We start from the raw sequence: 23,869 nt of genomic DNA on the forward strand, positions 1-23,869 counted from the left end.
CCATAGTCAGCAGGTAGGAGGCTAGCAAACAGGCTTCTCCAGGGCCCAGTGGCGAGGTTGGTTTTGCCACAGCTGCTATGAAAGGTAGCCCATTTTTTTAAAAATGGAATGCCATAATGGGGAAAACTTTCAGTTTGGAATTGTGTTTTACCTAAAAGATGACATAAGTCTAGTAAATCTAACCGGGTTATTCATTAAACTCAGAATTATAGTGAGTTGAAAATGAAATATCAAGTTGTGGCTATAGCCAATTTGAGGAATTTTTCAATATCAGTTGTTTTTGCTATATTTTGTGTTTTAAATGTAAACTTCCTACAATTCCGAGTTTAGCTAATGACCAAGAAAATGGGAAAATTGCAAGCCTAAATTAAAAAAATATCATGTATCTGTTTTTTTGTCAGGCTGACATGCGTTTTTTACAGGAAGGTACCCCTCAACAATATTACAAATATGGCGTCCAGTGCCATTGGTTTTCTGCCTACTGCCCTACAAGCAAACCTCCTGATGTCGGAAAGTTTGTACATTTCTTAATGGTGAATGTTGTATATATTTTGTCTCTTATATTATTGAGACTATATTAGATCTAAAGAATGACCAATGTTCTATTTGTGTTTTATATATTATCCAGAAGATAAACAAGTAACATGCTGTCCTTGTGGCACTGAATGCATACTAAATGTGCTCTTCTTCGGGGAATATTGTACATTTAATCTCAATGTACAAATGATGTCTTTGGGTGTCAGAAAGCCTCAAACAGGAAACATAGTGTAATTGTAGATAACTAGGGATGTGTATAGTTTTAACATGAAAAAGGCAGGAAATTAAGTTTGCATGTATTTAGAAAAGTGACTTATTGAGAAATAATAAGGGCATGCATATCAGAAGTAATTTGTGTCTCCCGATGTCTCCTCTTAATACATGCATTATTTTTATCGGTAAGTACTGAAAAATATAAAATGTATATATTATATAAACTGGTCTAACAGATTAACTGTTGTAACATGAAATTGTTGTATTCTAGGGATTCTTAGAAGAATGCCATTTGCAAGAATCACTATGGTTTTTTTTCCCACTAAATTGGGGATTGCAGAAAAATACTATGAGAAAATTAATGCATTTCAATTATGCTTTTTTTTTCTTCAAGAAATACATTTACTTTGTCAATTCTCCACAATTCTTGGTTCAGCAATTACATTGGTCTCTCACCTATGTTAAGTATGTGATATCAATCATTAAACTACATATCATCTTGTTGAAAGGTTTAAAAAGAGTGTATGTATGTATATATATATATTTTTTTTCTTTTCTGTTTTTATTCGTAAACCTTTGTGTTGTCTTTTTTATGTTGTTAGAATAGAATATGTTTATGTAAACACATAATCATTACTTTTGATTGGTTAGTAATTTAGTACTTTTATAACAAAACAGGAGAATATTACCTGCTAATCGTTAAAGTAATAATAATAATCATAATAAACACAATTTCTGAGTATGGTAGTGATTGTTTTCGTGTAGGCAAAAGGTTGACTTTAATCAATGATGTTCCAGTAAGAAACCTTATTACACCTTAGTAATATGTATGTAATACAAAAAGGAGTGCATCCCACACCCAGCTAGAGTGGGGGATTCCAGACTGGTAAATCAATGAAAGAGTGATAAATACAAGGAAAACCAATGTATCATCAGAAACTTGATTGAAGAAACAACCACAAATCCTCCAGGGAACTAATTCAGAACAGTGTATCCAAATGTAAAAGTAAAATGAATTTTATTGTAGTCACTGAAATAAAAATGGATACAATTGTTCAAAATTTCCCACTTGAGGAGTGGTAAGCAATTGCCTCTAAGTATATGGGTGGAATGCCCCTAGTGACTATCCTGACCAGTGGCTATTAGATGCAATCAATAGTCAGGAACAAAATGTCACAGGGGGATAATCCACTAAACAGTGCACTGTTATGTTCACTAAGAGTAACAACCGCAGTCCGCTAGAGGACGGATACAAAACTTGGAGTAGGATAGATCGGAGTAAAATATAAGCAGGAATGTCTGAAAAAGAGAGATGCCAGATGGTCACTGCTACTGTGCAGATACAATGTTCCTATCTGTCTCTCTCTCAGGACTAGCTCCTAGATTACTCCTACCTAGGTAGTAAAGCTACAGAATCTAAATACAGCAGCTGATATCTATATATGATAGTGGAAATGTCTGCATCTCCTAGGAAAACACATTCATGGGCGTTCTATGCTAAAGTGGTAACAACCTAAACATGCTAACTCCTAAATAACACCTTCAGGGGTGTTCTAAGCTAGAAAGGTGCAATAACATAGCAAACCCGTCCTATCCCCAATCCCTACCAAGATAGAAAAATCAAAACTTTAAACTAAAGTGCTAAACGTGCATAGAACTGCAAGTTCTCAAAGGGTTTTTTAGTCTTCTCACTTTTGAGCACTTGCAGCACTATGCATATTTAGCACTTTAGTTTAAGATTTCGATTTTTCTATCTTGGTAGGGATTGGGGGAAGCACGGGTTTGCTATATTTGCTATGGTGTTCTTCTTCTCTCTTCTCTTTTCCCCTATTCTTCCTCCTTGCTTTCTTCCTTAGTCCTTCTTTTCTTAATATCATAAATCCCAATCTTCTCTTTCGTCTTCGTCTTTTATAGCGTGTCCTTTTCTCTCATTATATTCTTTTTTTTTTTTCTCAAATAAGATTTTTATTCGACAAGAGGATTTATCTTTGCATTAACTTTTGCGGGCGTGCAGGTAGGCGTCATCCAGTTAGTCATAGGTCGCGCAGGGCCAACGTTCCTTAAGCGGCAGGACGTGCATGTCCGCCATAAACCTTTTTGAACTATCCACCGATTATTTAAAAAAAAAAATGTTCCTTGTTGGTTACCTTTACTCCTGGTGTAAGGTCATGCTGTTCGGTCGTGTGTCCGGTTCCCGGTCCCCTCTCCCTCCCGTACCCTGCTGTCTCGTGTCGTTGAGGTCGTATCGTTGTGTCCCCCTCGGTCCTGCCTGAGAGGGTTCAGTGTTTGTTTCGTGTTCAGTAGCACTGTCTTTCCTGGGGGGAGTGAGGAGTGTATTAGGCGGGTGTGTGCGGAGTTCGGGGGGATCAAGGAGTGCTTTGTCCCAGTTCATGTGTTGGTCTGTGTAGTGGGGGGCCCGGATCTCCAGGGGCAGTCTGTCTCCTGTCCCCTATTCTCTTGAGGTTTCGTATGTCAGTAACTTTTGAAAGTCAGCTTTCTATGCAGTTGTTAGCCAGTGTGTCCAAGTGTCAATGTATGATTGGTAGCTCATTAGATTCTTTTATTATAGTTATTCAACATATGACAATATATCTGACTACAAGACACATGAAAATCTTGTGTCTTTATTCTATGAGGATTTTTTCGTTTTTATGTTTCTTTATAAGGTTGGGTAATGTTTGATATTATTGTCCCCTTTCTCCTCATTTTTTAGGGCATTCATCTGACATTTTTCTCCCTTTACTTTTTTTTTTATATTGCCTATTTGGTAATCTATTATAGCTTTTTATTTAATTTTTTATGATATCATTTTTTTTTCTTTTTATCTACAACTACATTTATATTCTTGCAATTCTGTATACAAACTGCACTGTTATAACTATTTGGCATTGGAAGATGCAAGACATTTTGTATTTCACATTTTGTATGGGTATACTTGTTCATATTTGGCACTTTATTTCATGATATAATTAAATGTTTATACAGTTTTATTATATGCACTTTGAGAAAGAAAAAAAATTGCACAAATCACTTCAAAATTGATTGCTGGGCTTTTGGGTTTTATGTTTGTTATATGTCTTGATGAAAGGAGCTGAAACATTGACTTGGATCTTCTACATTAAATTCAAGATTTGGAAATCCCAAAGTGCCGGTATTTTGTGTGTATTTACTATATATATATATCTAAACAAAACAATATAATTTACCCAGTGCTTGGCCGCACTTCCAATATATTTGCAATAAAAGGATCAGCATCCCAGGAATTTCCTCAAATCTTCTTTTATTTGTAATCCAAAAAATAATATTTACATCATGAAGTCTACATTTCAGTTCCCAAGCAAATTTCAGGACATATAATGATATATATGTTTTTGAGTAATATAATAATTATATAGATAAGCACATTCACTTTAGGCACTCTGCTCATTTTTTCTGCTGATTATTACGATTATATAATTATTTATTAAGCAGCAACATATTAACTAGCTACATAAACTGTATGTACAGTATTAAGGTTACGCCTCTCTTATCGCGACTTGTGTTTATTGGTTTTGGTCATTATTATTATTAATATCATTTATATAGCGCTAACATATTCCTCAACGCCTTACAATCATAAAATGGGGATATTGAAAAATATGTAATTTACTTATGGAACAGAACAGAGACAAGAGGTGAAGAAGGTCCTGCTTAAACACGATTACAGTCTATGAGGAAGGGGTAAAGACAAACAAGGTGAAATAACAGCATGCCACAGGGGGTAGGGATTGATGGATAAAATACTTGTAAAGAAATAAGCTGGTAAAAGTGTTGTGTGGAAAGACCAAACACTGGCAGGAGAGAGAGTGAGTTGGGCTATGTAGGCAAGAGAAGTGACGAAGGCAGTGTTCTTTTTGATTCAATGGATTTTAAATGCTCTTTCTAAAGTTTTTTTTATGCACTTATATTAGTCATTCAGCCCAATCCCCTTCAATCCTCATCTCAATCTTTTAACCAACCAGAAAAAAGAATCTTATCGCTTCATTCGTTCAGTCTAAATAATTCTTCCAAAGATTTTTAATACCCCTTGTAGCATTCTCACTGGAGTTTTCTTGAAAGTAGGCTATTTAAAGTAGTCTCTTTTAAGTAGGAGTTAAAACAACAAGAGTTTGTTGGTGAACTGGTGGACTGTGGCTGGTATTAGTTAATACCAAGTGGAAAAAAAGCAGGTTTACATTTTTTGTATTTTTTGTTTTGTATTTTATTTTTATTAACTTTTGCAGTTTTTAATTTATTTTTCTCCTTGCTGTTTTGATTTATTTTAATTTTTTTATTTTTTTTTCCACTTTTCATATATATATATATATATATATTTATATATATTTATATATATTTTTTATTTTTTTTTCTCTTTGCTGGATATATTTAAACTTTGTCCCTTTTTTTTTTCTTCTATATTTTCTCCTTGCTGATTTTATTTAAAACGTTTTCCCTCCTCCTTTTTTTTTCTTCTCTTGTTGTTTCTATTCCCCTCCTTGTGGGTGCTGCTGCTGCTGAGCTAATTAGGGGGAGTGCCCCTTAATTTCCACCTGTGTGGGATTTGTATTGCCAATATAAGCTTGCTCAATGAGTTTTGAGTTTTCTTGAAAGTAGGCTATTTCAAGTAGTCTCTTTTAAGTAGGAGTTAAAACAACAGGAGTTGAAGAGATCTGGAGAGGCAAATTGCAACACCAAGGGAGATTGATAATCTTGAGAGGAGTCTGTTGCTCACTGAGCAGAGTTTAGTGGGTGCAGGTAGTGGAGTGGGAGGAGATGAGACAGTTGGAGAACAGGCACATAGCTGGGTAACAGTGGGGCGAGGAAGTAGAGGGGGAGGGAAGAGGAAAGGTTTAGCTAGTCTTGATCTAGTGCAGCCTAACAGATTTGCCCGTTTGAGTGAAGATGTTGGGTGCATCAGCTCAGGAGTAGCTGTACTGCAGGAAGCTGTTCCTTCTAACAGCCGTGGGAACAGCCCCTCTAGTGCGGGTGAGGTTGAGAGGGTAAGGAAGTCTAGACAGGTTGTGGTGGTAGGGGACTCTATTATTAAGAGAGTAGATAGGGTAATCTGTCACTCTGATCGACTCAACCGGACAGTTTGCTGTCTCCCGGGTGCTCGGGTCCGGCATGTTGCCGACAGAGTGGAGGGATTATTGGGAGGGGCTGGGGATGACCCAGCTGTCATGGTCCATATTGGTACCAATGACAAAGTCAGAGGAAAATGGAAGGTCCTAAAGAGTGAGTTCAGGGATCTAGGAAGTAAGCTAAAGAAAAGGACCTCCAAGGTAATATTTTCAGAAATATTACCTGTGCCGCGCGCTACAGCAGAAAGGCAGCGGGAGATTAGAGAGGTCAATGTGTAGCTGAAGTCTTGGTGCCGGAAAGAGGGTTTTGGGTTTTTAGAGCACTGGCCCGATTTTGCGCTTGGGTACAACCTGTATAGTCGTGATAGATTGCACTAAACGGAAGAGGGTCTGTTGTGCTGGGGGATAGGATGGCTAGAAGGTTGGAGGAGATTATAAACTAGTAGTAGGGGGGGTGGCTCACAGCAATCTAGAAAATGGAGATAGGATAGAAATGAGATGGGCTTTAGCTCAGAACAAAGGGGGTGGAGATGGGGGAGGGGGAAGCTCAGAACAGAGGAGGTATGTAATATTGATAATTCACAAAAAGTACAAATGACTCATGGTAATATTAAATGTATGCTTACTAATGCAAGGAGCCTATATAACAAAATGGGGGAACTAGAGGCAATAGCAAACACTAAACAATACGATATAATAGGCATAACAGAAACATGGTGGGATGAGACACATGACTGGGCAGTTAACTTAAATGGGTACACGTTATTTAGGAGGGACAGGATAAACAAGAAGGGTGGTGGGGTATGTTTGTATGTCAGCCATGAGTTCAAGTCAAATCTTAGGCATGTGGAGTGTGACGAGGAAAATGTGGAAGCTTTATGGGTAGATATCTGCTTGGGGCAAACAAAGGAAAATACGTTATTGGTTGGGATATGTTATAAACCACCAAATGTAAATATTAATGAGGAAGAACTGCTGTTAGAGCAAATTGGTAAAGCTGCAAATCGGGGTAACATGTTAATTATTGGAGATTTTAATTACCCAGACATAAATTGGGATAGAGGGACTAGTACTTCAGCAAGGGGAATCCGGTTTTTGAATGTGTTAAATGACACCTTTATGTCACAAATGGTACAAGCACCAACTAGAAAGGATGCTTGTCTGGATCTCGTTATAACAAACAATGTTACTCTTTTAACCAACATTCAAGTAGGGGAGCATTTGGGAAATAGTGATCACAATATGGTAACTTTTGAAATAAACTCAAAAAAGCAAAAGCATGTGGGGTATATTAAAATGTATAATTTTTAAAAAGCCAATTTAAATAAGATTAGGGCAGTTCTACAACATATCGACTGGCATAAACTCCTTAGTGAAAAAAACACTGAGGAAAAATGGAAACTATTCAAACAAACATTAGAAAGGTACATTTCACAGTATGTACCATTGGGTAATAAATATAAGAGAAACACATTAAAACCAATGTGGCTTAGTAGAGAAGTAAAATAAGAGATTAAAAATAAGAAAAGGGCTTTTAAAGCATATAAATCGGACAAATCAGAGGCATACTATATAAGATATAAGGAAGCCAATAATACTTGCAAAAAGGCAATTAAAGTGGCTAAACTAGAAAATGAGAAATTGATAGCCAAAGAATGCAAAACAAACCCCAAAAATTTTTCAAGTACATTAATTCAAAAAAACACAAAATGAAAGTGTAGGTACACTGAAACATAGATGAGTCTATTAGTCAATGAAGACCAGGAAAAGGCAGACATTTTAAACAACAATTTTTCTTCAGTATATATTAATGAGGATCCTATGGCAAGAGATATGCATATGATTGCTGCAACAAACTTGCAGATAAATTGTGATTGGATAACTCGAGACAAGGTGCTACAGCTATTAAAGAAAATTAATGTAAATAAAGCTCCAGGGCCTGACGGTATCCACCCACGAGTACTTAAGGAGCTAAGTGGGTAAATAAATGAACCTCTGTATTTAATTTTTCAAGATTCTTTTGTTTCAGGTATTGTACCGGAGGATTGGAGGAAGGTAGATGTTGTTCCTATATTTAAAAAGGGTTCAAAATCCTTGCCTGGAAATTATAGACCTGTGAGCTTAACTTCTGTGACTGGGAAATTATTTGAACGGCTATTAAGGGATAATATTCAGGAATTCATTGGCAAGAACTGTGTTATTAGCAATAATCAGCATGGTTTTATGAAACATAGGTCATGTCAAACTAACCGAATTGCATTCTACGAAGAAGTAAGTAGAAATATAGATCAGTGTGTTGCAGTGTATGTGATCTACTTGGATTTTGCCAAGGCATTTGATACGGTTCCTCACAATAGGTTAGTCTTCAAACTAAAAGAAATTGGTCTAGATGAATACTCTTGTTCTTGGGTAGAACATTGGCTTAAGGATAGAGTACAGCGAGTTGTCATAAATGGTAAATTTTCAAGCTGGACAAAAGTGGTAAGTGGTGTCCCTAAGGGTTCTGTTTTGGGAACGCTTCTATTTAACAAATTTATAAATGATCTTGAAATGGGCATTGAAAGCCATGTATCAGTGTTTGCGGATGACACAAAACTTTGTAAAGTAATAAAATGTGAGCAGGATATTGCCTTGCTGCAGAGGGATTTGAATAGATTGGGGGACTGGGCACTAAAATGGCAGATGAAATTTAACGTAGGAAAATGCAAAGTTATGCACTTCGGGGTTAAGAATGCACAAGCAATTTACACCCTAAATGGTAGTGAACTAGGGATAACCACACACGAGAAGAATTAGGGAATTGTTATAGACAACAAATTAGGTAGCAATATGCAATGTCAATCTGCCGTTGCTAAGGCCAGTAAGGTTTTGTCATATATAAATAGGGGCATAAATTCTCGAGATGAAAATATAATTTTGCCTCTTTATAAATCGCTGGTAAGACCACACCTTGAATATGCTGTGCAATTTTGGGCACCTGTTCTAAAGAAAGATATCATGGCACTAGAAAAAGTGCAGAGACGAGCTACAAAATTGATAAAAGGAATGGAGCATTTTAGTTATGAAGAAAGGTTAAAAAATTTAAATCTCTTCAGTTTGGAAAAACGGCGCCTGAGAGGGGATATGATAACATTATACAAATATATTCGGGGCCAGTACAAACCATTATCTGGAAATCTATTCATAAACAGGGCTATACATAGGACACGAGGTCACACATTCAGGCTTGAAGAAAGGAGATTTCATCTAAGGCAAAGAAAAGGTTTTTTTACAGTAAGAGCAATAAGAATATGGAATTCATTGCCTGAAGAGGTGGTTTTGTCAGAGTCTATACAGATGTTTAACCCCTTAACGCCGTTACGACGTTCTATGCCGTCACGCTTTAAGTGGGCTTTAAAGCCGTTGCGACGGCATAGAACGCCGTAGCGGCTTTGAGCCCTGGAGCGCACGGGATACTTACCTTCCCGGCGCTCCGCTTCGGGAGGACTGCCTCACAGCCCAGGCAGCCCCCCCACGGCAAATCAGGCCCCCGGGGGCCATGTGATCGCTCTCAAAGAGCGATCACATGGCCCCCTATAGCTGGCTGTGGATCTGCCAGCTGGGGGACTGTCTAAAATATTAGACAGTCCCCCTGCTGGTAGGTAGCGTAAAAAAAAATATTAAACATGTTTAAAAATAAAAGAAATATATTTATATATATATATATAATATATGTATATATATTATATATATAATATATATGTATATTATATATATTTAAAGTCATACATAGTGTATTTTAATACTAATATAAGTACATATATTAGTATTAAAATACACTTAGAATGACGTTACATATATAATACACATATATTATATATATATAATAGATATATACACATATATTATATATATAAATACGTATAATTACAATAATAAATGAATAAAATAATACAATTAATAAATAAAATATTGAAACAAAATTTAATATAAATTATATATACATATGTAATTTCATTCTAACTGTATTTTGTTATTAATATATATATATATATATTGGTAACAAAATACATTTTTCGCCATTCCAACACGAAACTTTCCTATATTCTTTGCCCTGCATGATCATCTCAAGCCCCCTTAGTTCATTTTTGCCTGCGCCACAGGAGGCCTTAATTCTTTTTTGTCTGTGCCACGGGGAAACTTGTCACTTCTAGTGCTCCCTCAAAGGAGAAAGTAATGGGGTACATTGGTTTGTTAGGAGGAAGGAGTTACAAGTAGTGTCAGAAGTTGAATGGACCAATACTTCAGCATTATTACAATCAACAAGTTGGCCTGCAGAGGAAATAATAATGTCAGCATTTATATCATGTATCATATTTTAATATTCTGACCAAAAAATATTTTAAAAGTTTATCAACAATTTTAAATGAAGGTCATAATGTAGTATCTATCTATTACATTGTAATATATATTATAATATAATGAACACTCACTGCTAATAACCATAAACATAACTGGCTTACTTTTTTCATTGCTTTGCATTGCAAAATGAAATATTATACAATACTATATTCATCTTCTTTCCATTGTTGATTCTGACTGATAAAATAATATCCTGATAACTATTAATATTCCAGACTGAGACTCAGTCATCCCACAAACCTGCCCAGAGACCCTGCAAATTGAGGTACTATCTTCCATACTGTACAGGAGCCGGCACGGCTCAGTATGCACAGATCATGTACACAGCATTCCGGAGGCAGAAAAGGGTTAGAAGGGAGATTCTTCGTGCTTTCTGGGAATCTGCATAACAAAAAAAATAAAAAATAAATAGATTCTTTAAAAATACTCATACACAGCATACAATTAATATTACTTATATCCTAATTATCGGGACCCGGTATGACATAATGAAATACAAGTGATACATAAATGATATCCTAAATAAATACATTGGATTAATTTAATAAAAACCACTTTATAATCTGGGGTCCCTGAAATTTTAACATGTCTTAACATAATGTGTGCTGGCATAATTTAATTATATTTTTAATTGATAGGTTTCTTGCTGGCTGGAAGTGAAATCAAACTAGGTAAGTTTCTTATGCTATCAGTAATACATGTGAATTTTGACTGTTGTTAAAACGTCTTGATTAAAAATTTCAAAGAGGACACAAATATAATATACTCATGCTCAGGCTAATGAGGTAATAAAGAGCAGAAATAGACAGAAGTGGTTGGCTGAGAGTGTCAATTGACTGCTTTCAGCCTGCCTATCACAACTGCCCATTGCTGGTATAAATCCAATGTAGGTGGGCTTTCGACAGCCGGGGACCCTCATTAGGTGCCTAACACTGAAATGTAGGGACATCATCAGGAGACTACAGGCTCTATGACCAATACAAAGAGATTAATGGGTTATAGCACATTGAGTGTGCCTTTAAACATGTTTCATACTAGAAATTGATAGGGTGAATGGGTCAAATGAAAGCAACAGTATGAAAAATCTAAGTTTCCAGAGAATATTTGACATGGAGTGTGCAGTTTTATATGTTTGTATACATGTGAGTGTGTGCATGTTTGTGTAAAGGTGTGTCTATATGAATATATCTGTGAAGGCATCTTCAGGTATGAATGTGTGTGTCACTATGTCTGGCATTGTGTGAGTATCTTGTTATGGGAGTGATTGAATAAGTGACCAGTTTGTTTACTAATGAAGACATTTAGGCGATTGCTTTAAAACAAAACACACACAGAACTGCAATCCATAAACACATACACACACCCTACATTACAGTCCATTTACAGATACACACTCCCCACACTACAATCTCTATACACATACATGCTATACTACCGTTCCTATACACATACACACCTTATTACAGTCCTTATACACATACAAACACCTCAAACTACAGTCCCTATACACATACACAGACACCACACTATAGTCCCCATACACATACAGACACCACATTACAGTCCTTATATGCATACACCACAATACAGTCCTTATGCGCACACACAGTGTGCTGCCACCCCTTCTCAATGAGCTGTATTACAGTTAATTAAAAAAAATTGAAGCCGCCATCATGTGCACACACCCATTGCTCTAGCACAGAAGCTTCTCAAAGTCAGTGCTGAGGAAAGAGGGGGGGAGGGGGGCTTGCAAACGCTGCAGTCAGTGGGTCAGCAGCTGTTACGAGCTGTTTTTTTCATACATCCACAAATAAATACATGCTTCTTTTCTTTGGGTGTAAATGCACTAAATTGTTAAAAAATAATGGTTCCTTTAATTATACAGCTTGATTGGGGTATTGAACACAAAAAGGTGTGGTAAATGTGGGCGCTACTAGAATTTGATATTTAAGTTATATTTCGTTTAGCTGCTAGACACACTCCGTGGGTACCCCCAAAATTCCACCACAAATTATAATCACCTAAACACACAGAAAAAACTTGGAGTCTGGTTGGTGTTTCCACCTTCCAAGCTCCCAGCTGGAGTGCAGCACATTACCTGTGTGTATAAGGTATATCTCCAACCAAATAGGTATAAAACATTAACCCCTTTTTATAATCGTGTTTTAGGGGGTATACATAAAATAAAAGGGAAAAAACAGATGATAGTACAATATTGTATAATACAAGGAAGGGCTATTTAACTGTAATTAGTGAGTGAAAATAAACTCACATTTTTAAGAGCCTTTTCACAGATTTAAGGCTCTAAAAGTTAGCATTTCTGTGTCTTTAAAGTAGACAACTGTACCCCTCTTATAGGTTAAATTATTTCTGTTCCTCTCCACGATGTATTTAGAGGAAATAAGGATAGAAGAGAAAACTCTAGGCGTAGTACATCGAGTTGTAGGTTGAATCAAATCCACATATAGTAATAAATGGGTGCTCAACTTATTAAGAGCCATTTGGTAACTGGCTCTAAGTGTGCTGGCTTTGTGTCAGTCTATAGGGTGACACTACCCTTACCGGAATCAAGTGCAGGATGCAGATAGAAGTAGATGATACATTTATCGAAGATATATTAAAAAAACTTTATATTAAAATTACATATAAAAACAAAAAACATAGTGAATAATAAATAAGTAAGTAATGTGATCCTCTTCTCGCTAAGACGCGTTTCGCCTCGTAATTCGGCTTCCTCAGTTGGCATAATCTACGTTCTGCTTGTTCCGGTTTTTGTATCATTGAAACTCCCACCTCTTTTCTAATTATCCAATCTGGATCCTCTTGTAGTTCTTTGTGACATTCGCTTAGCATCACGTCACTACAGCTTGTCTTCCGGCACTTCAAATCCCAAAATGCTTATCACTTTCAGCTTGTCTCTCCCTATTTAGGTTTCTGCCATGTTAATGTTAGGTTTACGAAATTAAAGTCAGTTTTTGGCAGTCGATATGGATATCTATATACAATTTGCTCGCAAGAGGTGCAAAAGAAGCGAATGTATATATAAAAAGACAAATTCATAAATATATACATAACGAAATCACGGAATATTATTGCTTGATGATAAAAATATTTCCCAAATATGTGTATACCTTTATACATTATTTGATCTATACTAGAATACTCGTAAGGGGGAAAAAATGTTTTTCCTCTTTTTATATGTTTTAGGAATGTATATCTATTAATTTAAAAATCAAACCCTATAACATGTATAAAACAGAATTAACAGTTGTGGGGATATTTATGGGATAATAATAGTAAACAGTTGAGAATTGCCCACTATTTCAATTCTCAGATCCCAAAGATCGTTATCGCATAAGTGAAATGTATTCCATATAAATAAAATCACAATTTGTTATAAAAATAGATACAATTTATTGTGACAATGTAAATAATAATATGTAACATGCGTGATAATAATCAATGAATATTCAGTATAACATGAGTATGCAATACAATGGCAATACACAATCCAATGGTTAACATTTATGATGGGGTTCACAGAGAAACTAAAGTGAAACTTACACACAGACACAGAGCTTGCAGCTTAAGGCCATACAACTTTAGCTGACAAAATAACCCTTTCAATGCTGGTTAAACCTCCTAGGTAATTAAGATCTATTCTCATGTAATTTTAAATAAAATAGCATTTAAACCAGCTCATTAGTCATTTCCTGGAACCATTCAATAAGAGTAATCTACCATGCTCTATAAGCAGAATTTTAACTTGCCTAAACAGATATTTAATCTTATTTTAGGGCAAATCAATACACCTGGATAAATATCACGATATGCTAACATGTGATAAATCACATAAATACATCATTATTATAATTCCATCTGCAGAATGGAATGGTTATAACTATGTACTTCTTATTTAACTAAGATTAGTGATGTCGCGAACATAAAATTTTTGGTTCGCGAACGGCGAATGCAAATTTTGGCAAATGTTCGCGAACCCGTGAACCGGGTGAACCGCCATAGACTTCAATAGGCAGGCGAATTTTAAAACCCACAAGTTGTTTCAAGGGGACTAACACCTGGACTGTGGCATGCAAACTCTGATCCGCGGCTGCATCTTGCAGCCGCTTAGTAGATAACTCCCTAATTCTCACGGTATTAGGGAGTTATCTACTAAAAGGCTGAAAGACCTAAGTTGGTCTTTCAGCCACATTTACTAATACTAAGTAAAGATTACTTAGTATTAGTAAATTCTGCCAATTCTAACCAATCAGAGAGTTATGAGTCAAATTACACAGCGTGGGAAAATTCCAAAGAACTTTCCCACACTGTGTAAAATGACACAGAGCACTCTGATTGGTGGATTTCAAACCAACCAATCAGAGTGCCATGACAGGTAAATGTAGAGACTTACCTGTCAGTCTCTTCATTTACATGTCAGAGCACTCTGATTGGATGGCTTAAACCCACCAATCAGAGTGCTCTGAGCCTAATTGCAGGGCGGGGCAAGGCTTTATAAGCCTTCCCCCGCCCTGCAGAGCTCAGTCTGCGCGGAGCCCTCGCCGAGTGAACATGGATAATTTTTTTTTTTTATTGCGTCGGTTATTATGGTTTTTTATTTCACCTTTTTGGGGGCTGAAAAAAGAAGATTTAGAAGAAAGAAAACATCGAATGGTAAGTTTTTTTTTTTTTTTACAGGTACTTAGTCAAAGGTCCCCCCCTCATTATTTTTAGGGTGAGGGGTGTAGGTAGGGGGTTAATTTTTTTTTGGGGGGGGAGGGGGTGACTAGGGGTTTGGGGACCCCTAGTCACCTAGGGGGGACACTTTTTTTTTAGGGCCCCCACCCGCCGCTTAGGTCCCCCCCATTTTTAGTATTTACTGCCCCCACCCGCCGCTCAGGGGTGGGGGCCAGGGGGGAGGACATTAGGTCCCCCCACTTTTTAGTATTTAGGGCCCCCACCCGCCGCTCAGGGGTGGGGGCCAGGGGGGAGGACCTTAGGTCCCCTGCCTTTTTAGTATTTATGGCCCCCACCCGCCGCTCAAGGGTGGGGGTCAGGGGGGAGGACCTTAGGTCCCCCCTTATTAGTATTTAGGGCCCCCACCCGCCGCTCAGGGGTGGGGGCCAGGGGGTAGGACCTTAGGTCCCCCCCTTATTAGTATTTAGGGCCCCCACCCGCCGCTCAGGGGTGGGGGCCGGGGGGAGGACATTAGGTCCCCCCTTCTTAGTATTTAGGGCCCCCACCCACCACTCAGGGGTGGGGGCCGGGTGGCACAGAAGTTCCCCCCCTATTGTTTTTTTTAGGGCCCCCACCTACCGCTCAGGAGTGGGGGCTGGGGGAGGACAGTAGGTCCCCCCAAATATCATTGAGTAAACTTTGACAACCCCCCCGCCCACACCCCCGAGCAGCGGGTGGGGGTGTTGTCAAAGTTTACTCAATGATTTGGAATAGGGGGCGGACCGAACATTGCATATTTTCTCCCACCGTGGCGAACATGAACAAGCGATGTTCGCCAGGAACTATTCGCCAGCGAACTGTTCGGGACTTCTCTAACTAAGATTTCTAAATATCGAAATCTGATCATGATTTATCCAGTCATATATCATGCTATTAGAAATTTTTATTAAATTAGATTAATTAAATGAAACCAGTATAATTACCAGTTGAGTAGATATTTTCATCAGATTAGTAGGTAGTCTCAGGAACTGAATGGATGTGTGATTGGTGTGTAAGAAATTCTGAGTGCCCTGGAGTGGATATCTGTCATGGATTTCTCTGCATTGCCCCCGACTGCTCACCTCTTTGCTTCTTTGCTTCCTTTTTCATTCCTCTCTCTTCCCTTTGTCTTAACTTTTTTCAAGGGAAAATTCACTAGGTGATAGACCAATAGAAAACTGGAGGTGTGGTTACATTCCAGATAGCAATTTAAGTATTTGGTCTATAGAGGGCAGTCTCGTCCCACTAAACATTCCTATCCAGGAAAGAGTTAACTTTTCCTGGTGGCTATTTTGACATAATTTAGCTTATCTTTATGGTTATTTATAATTTAAGTTTTCTGTCAGTTCAAAGAGTTTCTTTGGGCTTTCTTCAGACTGTGTCTCCAATTCCTGCTGTAATTTCTAATATGACAGTTTGTAAACTAAGTTTCACCTCTAGATTACAATGGAAATCTTATACAATATCGAAAGTAAAATTAAATTATTTAATCTTCTCTGTCACAAATGTCTGGGTTTAGAATTAATTATATTCCATTAGCATTTAGACAGTCTGTCTATCCCCCGTTCTCATTTCTTATCAATTTGGTTTGTATATACTAAGCATTCCTTAGCTTCTGGCAAAGTGGTTAGTTTTACAAAAGGGATAGAAATCTTGTGTCTTTTATTAGCTTGAAGATAACAAAATGGAGTCTGCTCTGTTCAGAATGATTTAGGCAATATACATTTTAATTTCTATCAAAGCACAAAATGTCTGCCGATATAAATACCCTGACACAGTAGAAAATAACTATTGTATTTAAAAAATACATCTCTGCTAAGCAAGACATTGAGTCATGTGACTTATATGACATAGAGTATATTTTAGAAAAATAAATAAATAGGAAACTGTAGTTTATATTTATAAGGACAACCCCCACTAATTAATAGTGTCAAAGATAAAAACATCTATTAAAAAATAAATATTATAAGAAATAACATAGCTCAAAGTCTGCATTGTGACCGAATGGGGTGAGGGTGTTTAGATTAAAAATCCATTTTGTTTCTATTTTTCCTAATTTTCTTATCTGGTCTTCTCCTCACTAATTCATTTCAACTTTTTGGATTGCAAAAAATTCAAAAAATTGTGGGTCACTTCTATGTAATAGTTTAAAATGTTCTGAGACACTATGTTTATCGTATCTTTTTGATATTTCGTATGTTAATTTATCCTAATATGCAAGGGGCATTTATTCTTACATCATAAAATAAGTTGCATGGACACATTAGTACATATATTAAATTTTTTTGAAAAGCATGTGATCATGTTTTTTATTGTGTATTCTTTTTGGCCATGTGGATCCACAAATTTGGTTATATGTCTTTTGTTACTTTTTGTGCTTGTACACGCCAAACATTGCCCACAACCGAAAAAAAACTTATTTTTGAAAGAAGGGATTTGGTTTATTTTCTTTGATATGGTTATGTGTGAGTTTCTGTTTTAGATTAGGGGCTCCTCTATAAATAATCCTTGTTTTTTCTGGCAATATGGTGTACAACATTGGGTCATTCCTCAAAATTGGCCATTATTTATTTATTATTCACTTTACTTTATTACTATCTTGATTAAAATTAAAAATAAAGGGCTTGATACTTTGCGTAACTGGGTGCGAACCCGGTCCCCAAAACGGTACCGACTTTTTGTAAATAAAAATCGTTATTGTACCAAAAAAAGTTATTTAAAAGGATAAGTTCTATACCTTCTAATATAAAGTTTATTTGTTCTTAACGGTAGATGTTTGCTTCTTTAAAAAATAATTCCACTTCCTCTATACCTTTTTTTTTTTAATTCTTTATTTTTGCAGTGCGTATATTGGTTACAGGCATACATATGGTACCCCAACGGCATTCCATATGCAGGTTTCAAGACATTAGTTACAGTGGGGGGTAGATAGACAATGCATTTTTTTTTTGTTTTGTACATATCACGTTAATATAGCAAGCTAATAGGTGTCGCTTTGTGGCATAACATGCGAGGTCAGGTTCGCGAGTAGGTTATATATTCTAATAATAGGTTAGACAGAAATAGCATTACCATAGTCGTGGTCCACGCTTGAGGGGGGGGAACTTGTTTGCTGCCAAATGCTGCCTGTTTGTTAAAGGTATGCAGCATTGTTGAAAGAGTAAATTAAAATGTTAGCCAGATCCCACCTAGTAAGATGTGCTGTTGTTTGCTACTTAACACCCTAGTGTTTTGTATTGAGTAAGCACTAATGAACTAAGTGAAAGTAGCCAGGTCATATACTATGTTTTGTGCGATGTAGTTGCTTAGTCAGGAGTATTCTCAGGATGCTCACCCGAGAAGGCAGGCTACACGTTACAAGTGCAGGCAGAGTGGGAGAACACATAAGTAACACTAGAGATTAAAACATTACAGTTGCAGGTTATGCATGGGTGAAGGTATATTAACAATCTCTGCTATGTTAGGGTGCCAGCAATGCTAGTAATTTTATGTGTTAAAACGAAAAGGCTTTAAGTGGTAAGGCTCAGTATCTAAACCTAAGCATGCTAAGGTCAGTCAGCAATCTGTAAGTATAACATCACCCTGGCTGCTCAAAAGTCTGTATGTCTGCTCTCACTTCTTGGACTGTCAGCATGGTGGGTCCGATGCTTTGTGGGTGGTAGTGGACAGATGGTCAGCCAGTGCCTGCTCCAGCATGTCGGCGTGTGTTTTAGCGTCATATTAGCTCTAGCAGTGTCTCTCCAGGTGCATCACAGGAGCTTGCCTCTGTTGGGCCTCGGGAGGAGTGTTCTCCGAGGTTAACGAGTGTTGCATATTCTGGCGTGCTGCTGGGTGTCACTGTGTGGCTGTCTTCGCTCGGCAACAGGGTTGTGAGTGCTGGTGCATCCGTTGCCTTGGCTCCAGTGGGCCTCCGCTGCAGCTTGCCTGTCTCGTGGCCAGCCGCTTGCACAGGTATGAAATTGCGTGGTGAGCTGCGATGAAGTGGAGTCGCCAACTTCTCGCCCTTGTCTACCAGCCTTGCTGGGTGTTCCGAGCTCCGCTGGTATGCGCTCCCCTCTGCTGACTCCAGCGCACGTGGCAGTCGCCATCTTATGTGTCTTGGAACATGCGATCGGGCCCTCAGGTGTGGCAGTGGTGCCCCTGTGTTCCAGCTGCCATGCCTCAGGGTGAGGACCGGGATCACCCCCCCGGTCCATAGGGGGGGGGACAGGGCCGGGTCCACCCTGGTTCAAGCCCCAGGCTGGGCGCTGTGTGGCAGGATAGTGGTGCGGCGGCAGTCCGCCCCACTCACCGCCGGAAAGGGCCCCGGTTGAGGCAAGGTCCTCTCCTCCAGGGGACTGCAGCGTAGTAAGCCAGCCTCTCCCTGGCACCAGCAGGCCTTCTGCTGTGGGCACTCTTGCTGTCGGTCAGCTTTTGGCGAAAGATGTGGTTTATTTTCCCCATATTTGATGATGTATAGCAGGAGCTCCTGTTGCCTGCGACCGTCCAGCTCGGCGGTCCGGCCCTGCCCCCTCCTCTATACCTTTTAAATGGAAAATGATAGTGTATAGGGAACCAACATCTGCAGTTACCAGAATAAAATGAGATTCCCATTATACCTCCTGTAAAGTCTGAATAATATTGAGGGTGTCTTTTAGATAAACTAGGTGTTTTTTGGACTATTGGTTGCAGAAACGTGTCCAGGTACTCCGATAGTCTACTAGAAATTGAATCTATTCCTGAGACTATCGGCCTACCTGGAGGATTATTGAGATTTTTGGCAGGTGATAGAAAACTGGTATTTTTTTTTTATATTTAGATACCTAAATTAATTTTCGTTTTAATATATAGGCCTCTTTTCCTTTCTGAAATAAGGTTTCACATTTTTTTTACTATTTCACTAGTGGGGTCTCCTCTTAATTTATGATATGTATTTGGGTTCTCTACCAAGTCCTTATGCATGGTTTAATTACCTTATTGCGATCTTTTTGTAACAATTTGAGAGCTATCCATTCTTCCTTACTTAGGTTCATATGTTTTTTGTTTATGGGTTTGACTTAATTGTTTTTTTGCATCACCGATTGTTCAAATTATGTCATTACTTTTTAAATGAAATTATTTGGAAAAAAAAGTAGATTATTCTTTAAGATTGGTATGGACATACTTTGATGCTGATGTTTGATCTATGTGTTTGTCTGTTCTCATAAAGCATTTTTTTAAACATAACTGTCATTTAAATTTATTTAAATCTATAAATAGTTTGAAATTATTCAAAGGTTTTGTAGGAACAAATTTCATTCCCTTATTGAGAACTTTTTGTTCAGCGTGGGTGAGAGCTGTTTTTGTTAAGTTAAAAAATGCAGATTTTTGTGGGGATAATTTATTTATCTTCCTAAGTTTCTTGCCTCCTCTAACGTCACAAAGAACTACAAGAGGATCTAGATTGGGTAATTAGAAAAGAGGCGGGAGTTTCAACGATACAAAAACCGGAACAAGCAGATGAAGCCGAATAACGAGGCATAATGCATCTTGGCAATAGGAGGTTCACTTTACTTATTTATTTATTTATTATTCACTATGTTTTTTGTTTTTATATGTAATTTTAATATAAAGTTTTTTTAATATATCTTCAATAAATTTATCATCAACCTCTATCTGTATCCTGCAATAGATTCCAGTAAGGGTAGTGTCACCCTTTAGACTGACACAAAGCCAGCACACTTAGAGCCAGTTACCAAAAGGCTCTTACTAAGTTGAGCACCCATTTATTACTATATGTGGATTTGATTCAACCTACAACTCGATGTACTACGCCTAGAGTTTTCTCTTCTATCCTTATTACCTCTACATACATCGTGGAGAGGAACAGAAAGAATTTGAACCTATAAGAGGGGTACAGTTGTCTACTTTAAAGACACAGAAACGCTAACGTTTAGAGCCTTAAATCTGTGAAAAGGCTCTTAAAAATGTGAGTTTATTTTCACTCACTAATTACAGTTAAATAGCCCTTCCTTGTATTATACAGTATTGTACTATCAACTGTTTTTTTTTTTCCTTTTATTTTATGTATACCCCCTAAAACACGATTATAAAAAGGGGTTAATGTTTTATACCTATTTGGTTGGAGATATACCTTATACACACAGGTAATGTGCTGCACTCCAGCTGGGAAACACCAACCAGACTCCAAGTTTTTTCTGTTTGTTTTGGTGATTATAATTTGTGGTGGATTTTGGGGGTACCCACGGAGTGTGTCTAGCAGCTAAACGAAATATAACTTAAATATCAAATTCTAGAAGCGCCCACATTTACCTCTATCTGTATCCTGCAATAGATTCCAGTAAGGGTAGTGTCACCCTATAGACTGACACAAAGCCAGCACACTTAGAGCCAGTTACCAAAAGGCTCTTACTAAGTTGAGCACCCAATTATTACTATATGTGGATTTGATTCAACCTACAACTCGATGTACTACGCCTAGAGTTTTCTCTTCTATCCTTATTACCTCTACATACATCGTGGAGAGGAACAGAAAGAATTTGAACCTATAAGAGGGGTACAGTTGTCTACTTTAAAGACACATAAACGCTAACGTTTAGAGCCTTAAATCTGTGAAAAGGCTCTTAAAAATGTGAGTTTATTTTCACTCACTAATTACAGTTAAATAGCCCTTCCTTGTATTATACAGTATTGTACTATCAACTGTTTTTTTTTTCCTTTTATTTTATGTATACCCCCTAAAACACGATTATAAAAAGGGGTTAATGTTTTATACCTATTTGGTTGGAGATATACCTTATACACACAGGTAATGTGCTGCACTCCAGCTGGGAGCTTGGAAGGTGGAAACACCAACCAGACTCCAAGTTTTTTCTGTGTGTTTTGGTGATTATAATTTGTGGTGGATTTTGGGGGTACCCACGGAGTGTGTCTAGCAGCTAAACGAAATATAACTTAAATATCAAATTCTAGAAGCGCCCACATTTACCACACCTTTCTGTGTTCAATACCCCCATGCTACCAGAAAAACTGGTGAAGTTTAGAGGAGATGGAAGCAGAGCAAAAAAGAACTTGGGGAGATGGGGACAGAGGCTCATGGGATTTATGAGAATTTTAAGGATATCGAGAGATAAACATGTCTCTATTCTCTTATCTCCCCTCACCTCCCTTGTTTAAGGGTGGAGTGCAGAGGTTGGGAATAGGCCTTTGATGCAGTTTTGCATGAGAGTTATCGCATGTTGCTTTGGTGTAAAGCTTCACTAGGTAGAAGTAAAAGAAAATGTACTAACATGGTAGCAAAATGAATGTAAAAAAATGAATATAAAGATACTTTTAAAACATAACAACCATTAGTAAACACAATATCTATAATAAATATGCAGATCCAATTATTTTAAAAAGGCATTCTTTGTGAGACTAATCTATTTTCTCTGTTTGGACAAGGATTGGCAAGCAACACAGAAATCCTGGCCATCCCCAGTAGAGTTGTGCAAAAGGGGATGAATGTAACAATCCAGTGTAGATTGGTGAAAGAACAAGTCACGTTCTGTTTATCTAATCGCAGCAAGATAAAGGTGGAGAAGAAAGCTAATGGACGTGTTGCAAACTTTAACATCAATCCAATGGAGGATGATATTCAAGAGTATTACTGTCTTACCGTGCACAGAACACCTGGCAATAAAGTATCTTATGATAATGCTTCCACTGTTCTTCAATTATTGATCATAGGTGCGTAAATAATTCCACTGATTACATATTGGGGACAGATGTTTAATTTATTAAAAAGAACCTCACTGACATTTTTCATTGTCTTAAAAATGTTTAAACGGAACCTCACCCACGCTGGCTTTTCAGTGTCTTACAGGGTTTTTCACTTAATGCCAAATTTGAGCAAATTAAATCCAAATGGCTAAAATAGCTGATTTGGAAATATTCTCCTATTCAGCTTTATTATGATTATTTTATTTATTTATAAAATATTATACCAGGAAAGATGCATTGATATTTCTCTTGTTTTCAAGTATGTCCTGGGCCAACAAATGTCGCATTGTTACAATATATAATATTAAAATTACAAGATATTAAAATACACATATACATTTAACACAGACCAGGTAAGAAATACATTCAACCATGATTACAGATGCATTCTGTTTTGAGATAAGTAGAGAGATCCCTCTTAAAGGATTTTAGACTGGAGGAAGATTTGATTGGGTCCTGGAGGTTATTCCATAAAGGTTGTGATCTGTAGGAAAATGAGGATCGGGCCACTTTATTTTTGTATTGAGGTACCCCAAATAAAGTGGTGATATTGGATCAGAGGTTCAATTACATTATTGGCATTTATATAACTGCAACATATTCTGAAGCACTTTATAATATTATGAAGGGAAAAATTTAACAATAAATGAGACCATAACAAAATGTTGCAGGGACAATAGGTTAATAAGGACCCTGTCCAATGGTGTTTACTATCTAGATGTAGTTACAGCTTGGCTTTTATAACTTCAGCCTTGCCATTTAGATTTAAAAGAACAATGTGCACTTAAATACCTGGGGATCCAACTAACAGCCGACGCAGAGAAACTTTACAACCATAATTACGTACCCATGATAAAACTACTGATAACGGATATGGAAAAGTGGACTGAAAAAAACATATCGTGGATAAGACGGATTCATTCAGTCAAAATGAATGTCCTGCCGAGAATCCTCTTTTTATTCCAGACGCTACCTATAGATCTCACTAGAGCACAACTATTACCCTTACAACAAGCAATCAGGGCTTTTATTTGGCAACATAAACGGCACAGGATATCAAGACGTATCTTGTACCGATTGAAAACGCGAGGCGGACTTGGTTTACCTAACCTATATTTCTATTATTTAGCAGCTCAATTAATGCAAGTAGTGATGTGTCACTC

General features: G+C 37.4%; 1 long non-coding RNA gene across 1 annotated transcript; it reads left to right on the forward strand.

Moving 5' to 3' along the window:
• Positions 1-877: 877 nt before the first annotated feature.
• On the forward strand, positions 878-22,429 carry LOC134578160 (uncharacterized). Its single transcript, XR_010086072.1, has 3 exons — positions 878-935; positions 10,889-10,921; positions 22,389-22,429. It is a non-coding gene; the product is annotated as an uncharacterized LOC134578160 (long non-coding RNA).
• The last annotated feature ends 1,440 nt before the right edge of the window (positions 22,430-23,869 follow it).

The sequence above is a fragment of the Pelobates fuscus genome, chromosome 11, assembly GCF_036172605.1.
Source record: "Pelobates fuscus isolate aPelFus1 chromosome 11, aPelFus1.pri, whole genome shotgun sequence".
In the NCBI taxonomy this organism is placed as follows: domain Eukaryota; kingdom Metazoa; phylum Chordata; class Amphibia; order Anura; family Pelobatidae; genus Pelobates; species Pelobates fuscus.